The 6,241-nt window shown below is 42.2% G+C and overlaps 1 non-coding gene across 1 annotated transcript; it reads right to left on the bottom strand.

Moving 5' to 3' along the window:
• Positions 1 to 1,635: 1,635 nt before the first annotated feature.
• On the bottom strand, positions 1,636 to 1,710 carry Trnas-cga. Its single transcript has one exon. It is a non-coding gene; the product is annotated as a tRNA-Ser (tRNA).
• Between the last annotated feature and the right edge of the window lie 4,531 nt (positions 1,711 to 6,241).

Genomic DNA, 6,241 nt, shown 5'->3' with positions numbered 1-6,241 from the left:
CATTAATTATTTTCAAAATACCAGTTAGCAACAAAGTGAATGCAGAATATAAGTTTGGGTGAAGCAAAAATGTACTGATTTTTCATAGTTACCAAAAAATCTGCTAAATTAAAAATAATCCAATAGAACGGTCTAGACCGCATGTATGTGGTATACATTTCGTTTAATATCCGGTTTCGGTCAACAGCGACCTGCCCCTCGCCACCGGCTCCTGTTGTTAGCAAGAAGTAAAGAATGATCTGATGATGATCTTATAAATGAGCGAAACCAGTCACCGAACGAAATATATACAACTTAAATCAGATCTAGACCGTTTTATTGAAATAATCCTAATATGATTTTGCCAATCCCTGTTTTCGTAACTGGCAGTAATCCAAAAATTATTAAAAACGTTCTAAGGACAATAGTACAACCATAAAATGAATTCAGATTTATAAAATGATAGGACTTGTGTAATGCTTGAATTTATTAGTTACTGAAAAACATCAATATCGTCCAGTTTCTCTGGTTATAAGTTACAGCACTTCACGCGTACTGTGGTTGTTATAAATGGTTTTCTGTGAGTATCACTTGTGTTTGTGTATAACAAGCAAAGCAGAAAGAGTGATACTTACAAAACAATGTATAATGTCTAATATATTCTGATTCTGCTGTCATTAAGTGTGCATATGACAAGAGCGCCACGGTACAAACGTGAAGCACCACAATGTTCAGAATGTTACCACCATGCCATGTTGTCTGAGCAATTGACATGTCCCCATTGCGTTCGCCGCGATGTCGCCAAACACGGATGTGACCTTAATGATTCTGTAAACAGAACCTGGGTTCATCCGAAAAAATGACTTATTGGCATTCGTGCGCCCAGGTTCGTCGTTGAGTACACCATCGCAGGCGCTCCTGTCTGTGATGCCATGTCAATGGTAACCGCAGCTATGGTCCATGCCACTGCAAACGTCGTCAAACTGTTCGTGTAGATAGTTGTTTTGCAAACGTCCCCATCTGTTGACTAAGGAATCGAGACGTGGCTGCACGATCCGTTACAGCCATGCGGATAAGATGCCTGTCATCTCGACTGCTAGTGATACGCGGCCTTTGGGATCCACAATGGCGTTCCGTATCACCCTCTTGAACCCACCGATTCCATATTCTGCTAACAGTCATTGGATCTCTACCAACGGGAGCAGCAATGTGGCGATACGATAAACCGCAATCGCAATAGGCTACAATCCGAACTTTATCAAAGTCGGGAACGTGATGGTACGCATTTCTCCTCCTTTCACGAGGAATCACAACTACGTTTCACCAGGCAACGCCGGTCAACTGTTGTTTGTGTATGAGAAATCGGTTGGAATCTTTCCTCATGTCAGCACGTTGTAGGGGTCGCCACCAGCGCCAGCCTTGTGTGAATGCTCTGAAAAGCTAATCATTGGCATATCACATCATCTTCTTCCTGTAGATTAAATTTCGCGTCTGTAGCACGTCATCTTCGTGGTGTAGCAATTTTAATATCCAGTAGTGTACATGTCACATATAAAATAATTAACAGGGCACAAGTGCTTTAATCACAAAATAAATAAAAAGGAATGCGTGAAATCGAGCCCTTATGGGCTGAAACTTCCTGGCAGATTAAAACAGTGTGTCGGACCGAGACTCGAACTCGGGACCTTTGCCTTTCGCGGGCAATTGCTCTACCAACTGAGCTACCCAAGCACGACTCACGCCCCGTCCTCACAGCTTTAATTCTGCCAGTACCTCGTCTCCTACCTTCCAGACTTCACAGAAGCTCTCCTGCGAACCTTGCAGAGATAGCACACCTGGAAGAATGGATATTGCGGAGACATGGCTTAGCCACAGCCTGGGGGATGTTTCTAGAATGAAATTTTCACTCTACTGCGGAGAGTGCGCTGATATGGAACTTCCTGGGAGATTGAAATTGTGTGCCGGACCGAGACTCGAACTCGGGACCCTCGCCTTTCGCGGGCAAGCGCTCTATGGGCTGCTCGTGCCTCTACCTGTACAGTCATCTTCAGGTGAGTTGGAAGACACACACCTGAAGATGGCAGGTTGGTTGCCTATTGAAATGTTGTGGCAAGAAGTCAATTGATCCGGCTGCAGTCCCGAAGCCTCATAAAATATTCAATACGCCGAGAATATTTACAGAATCAAACAATCTTTCTGTTTCTTAGAACCTTTGGCTAATTATTTACTGCTCTGAAGTACACTATACGGAAAAAGCATGCATACTTTTTAAGTTATACCTGATATCTGTTCTGCTGTTATGTTTCCCAGGGAAATTAATTTCGATTTCATTTATAAGAATTTCCGATAATAACATCTATCTGCGTATTAATTATATTTTTATTATAATTTTATGTCCCATCAATTCTAGAACATATTACACCTCAACATTTCAACTTTTAGATTAAATTACATTTACATTAACCTTATGTCGAATCAAAGGTACAGTTACGAATGCAAAGAGATTCATTGTAGTTAGAAATTTCGTTTGCTGCAGCTATTAAAATAGAAATAAATATAAACCATGGGCTAAGTAATGGCTGGAGTAATTACGGTTAACGATTACGGTGCTGAATATTATTCCTGCGCAGCTGCTGTAATAAGAAAAAATTGTGGCAACGCTGAAAGGCTCAATTTATATAGCCTGCATTAAGCTACCAGTAAAATAATGATATAATTAACTCTATGGAAGAAGAAGTAGTTACGATATTTCCTGTTCTACTGCCAGAACTTTAAATCTAGATTTATTATGCTGAGATATTATAAAGAGCAATCTGTGTTTTACTGGCAAAAGAGCTTCCAGTAGCCAAGATCATACGAATTTTTCTTTATTTTTGACAACCGGTCTCGACAGATCTAACTGTCATCTTCCAGTCTTAAAAATTTTTATTACAGTGTTTATTATGAGTTAGAAAATCGTGCCAATTACAGATAAAAGCATGTTTTGCACATTGTCATGTCCATTAACGTACCAATCATCTGTGAGTACTAAGTGTACAGATATGGCCATGGGCACAAGATGCGCTACGGTGGCAGGTTCGAATCCTGCCTCGGGCATGGATGTGTGTGATGTCCATAGGTTAGTTAGGTTTAAGTAGTTCTAAGTTCTAGGGGACTGATGACCTCAGGTGTTAAGTCCCATAGTGCTCAGAGCCATTTTGCACAAGATGTTTTTAAAGTGTAAATGATTTATTTCTGACAAACATTTGTATAATGTGCTTTATTTTATCCAGCATAATGACAACGTGACATGAGGTTCTAGCTCATAATGAAAACGTTTTGTGTCAATAAAATTATAAAGACCTGAATATTACAGTTATACCTGTTTAAACTGCTTGTCAAGACTAAAGACAAATTTGAGCGACCTTGGCTGCTGAAACCTTTTTAGAACTAGAGGAGGATGACATGACTCTAAGCCATTTAAAGAACTATATGTTCCAAGGAATCGTTAAGAAATATTTGTCGTGGTCGTCGTCGTTATAGTTGTAGTCTCTATCATGAAGAACCAGCTCTCACAGTTAGCCTGTCCTATGCAGTTCTCTTCGTCTCTGTGAAGTTACTCTAACCTACATATACTTGATTACGCTTACAAAGTTTAAGGGTTGATTCCCCTCTACAACTTTTGATGCCCACATATGATCCAGTTACGAGTGTAAGTACCCTACAGAGACCAGGGTGGTTGGCGGAACCGTGTTGCCAGTGATGAGCATGCGAGGTTAACAGTGGAGTAGTGAGCTGATGAATGGTAGTCAAATGACATATCACAAAGGAAACGTCATTATTAAAACATTCCTTCATTGTTCACCAACTACAACAATCATGATGATATTCGGTGAGGCAAACGTCCAATGGACATAAGTGATAGACTGCTGCGAAGACGAGCGGTCGTCTGTGACAACGCTGTGGCATGCACAGTCGTATCGCTGGTGGATGACGACAGCGGCGACTCGGCCAGAATGCAGACCACAGCAGCAAGTGAGGTCCATAGTGCAGACCAGAAGCTACCCAGCTTCACAGGATGGGATGAACTGAAGTGCACAGAATAATGCCATGGACTACTGTAGATGAAGCGGATAATAGTAGAGCCTGTACACATGAGCAGAGGCACATAGGAGCTTCGCGCACAAGCGAAGGCGGCTCCTGCATCTCACCGGTCTCGAACCTATAGACCGCCAGAACAGAAGGACGCAGTGGCTGAGGTAGGTCCTCAGGTGACATACCAGGCATATGAGCTGGCAGGCGCTAAGTACACAGCATTGGTATCAGTGCGAGCAGTGGGGCAACAGTTGGAAGTGGCAGAATCTGCAGGTGGAGAGTGGTTGCTCCTTATACTCTCGTAGACCCGTACATTGTGTTGGGCCCGCTCTCGGAGCAGCGGGTTGACAGACTTCAAACCCTCTCGAAGTATCTTTCTTTTGCTAAAGCATCAGCTTCTATCATGTGAGCCACAACAAAAGCATAGCTCAGACGTGAAGTAATCACCTAAACAGCAGGTGCTCTGCCTTTCAGCTGCATCACATCTGGTCTCTCTTATTGGCCGCAGCATATGGTAACCGTCTCGATGTCTCAATTATTGTCATATCAGCAGGTAACTTCTTCTGGAGGGCTTCAGTTTCACTCTGATGTGCCTAGTAAGTTATTTGCAGCATAACACGCCTCCCTCCTTCAAGATGTCTGACCCACTGGATCCAAGTAATGACAATTCTCCAACATCTCGATATATGTTTTACAAGTTTACCGTTATATACAGTACACTCAGTTTCCTCTTGTACACTATTCAACTTCCATCGCAGTATCCGGTAAAAGAATATCACCAAAATCTCTTTCCTGCAGACATTCCTCAGGTATTATCGATCCATAAATAGTGCTACTTAGTTGTTTCTTACGTATTGAATTTCTCCTTGTGTATAGGGCGGTTTGTTATCAAGTTAGTACTCAACGAATTCTTAGTTCTACAAGAAACAATCCACTGCTAACCGAAGCACTGGGAGTTCACGGGGTTGGTCAGTATTCCGCCTGAGGTAGACACAGGTAACAGCAGAACCACAGAATCACAACCACAGTAGTATAAGAAACCGAGATATACGCGGTCACGGTGTTATTGAGCTGCTTATTGCGATACTGCAGCACATGTTTGAAGAGCTGGTCAGAGGTAATTCCACCTTTCTGCGAAGCTATAAACTCATCCGATGACCGACGGAGGTCTGATTTTAGGGTACTTGTGAGGGTACAAGATTTTTCATGCATTTTGTAGCCAAAGTTTGGAAAGAAATAATTTCGTTGAGTGGAAGTGAAATCTCTTTCAAATTCTGAATATAAATAAACATGCTGTATTTTTAGAATTATATCCATTTATCTTATCCAGAGTAATCGTTCAGAACATAAATTTTTAATTATTATGTAATTTGCATGAGATATTCCGCCAGGTCTTCGTGCCGTTCCAAGGCAGTTGGAGACGTATTTGGAGTCTTGATGGGGAAAGTAGCCAAAGGCGGCAAAGAGTCTTCTGCGTCAGCCACGCTGTCAAGGAATACTAATGACCAGAAGTTTACATCAATAATGTATGTATGTACTGAAAAATCAATTGTTATTCGTTATCCAGAATTTCTCCTGTAACAAGATAGTGGTCCTCTAAGATGTATTGTATTACAAACGCAATAAAAGCCTTAAGAGATCGGAGCTGCTAAGTCCTGGTTTTTAGTAAAAATTAAGTTATTATATAGATAAAAGAGTATTTACAAGTCGGGTGTTCGCAGACAATCATAGCTCGGTCATGTGCAAACGTACAACCGACGAAATACCCAGAGTAGCAACAGGTTCCAGACTATTAATAAGCGCTAAGAGGACCTCAGTCCCTTTACTCAAAATAGAGCCAGATACGCAGGAGGGACACACTGGCATCCCTCTGATCCGAACTGAAGACTGTTTTACGGGCTAGCACTTTCCTTATTCTGTTAAAGTATCAGATTCTATCACAGAAGACATACCAGAGATATGGCTCGGACATAAAGCAGTCATGTCAACTGTGGTGTCACCGCCAGACACCACACTTGCTAGGTGGTAGCCTTTAAATCGGCCGCGGTCCGTTAGTATATGTCGGACCCGCGTGTCGCCACTGTCAGTGATTGCAGACCGAGCGCCGTCACACGGCAGGTCTAGAGAGACTTCCTAGCACTCGCCCCAGTTGTACAGCCGACTTTGCTAGCGATGGTTCACTGACAAA

This window comes from Schistocerca piceifrons, chromosome 7, assembly GCF_021461385.2.
Source record: "Schistocerca piceifrons isolate TAMUIC-IGC-003096 chromosome 7, iqSchPice1.1, whole genome shotgun sequence".
NCBI classification, from domain to species: Eukaryota; Metazoa; Arthropoda; class Insecta; order Orthoptera; family Acrididae; genus Schistocerca; species Schistocerca piceifrons.
The sequence above is the reverse complement of the archived record's forward strand: the minus strand, read 5'-3'. Positions and strand labels throughout refer to the sequence as shown.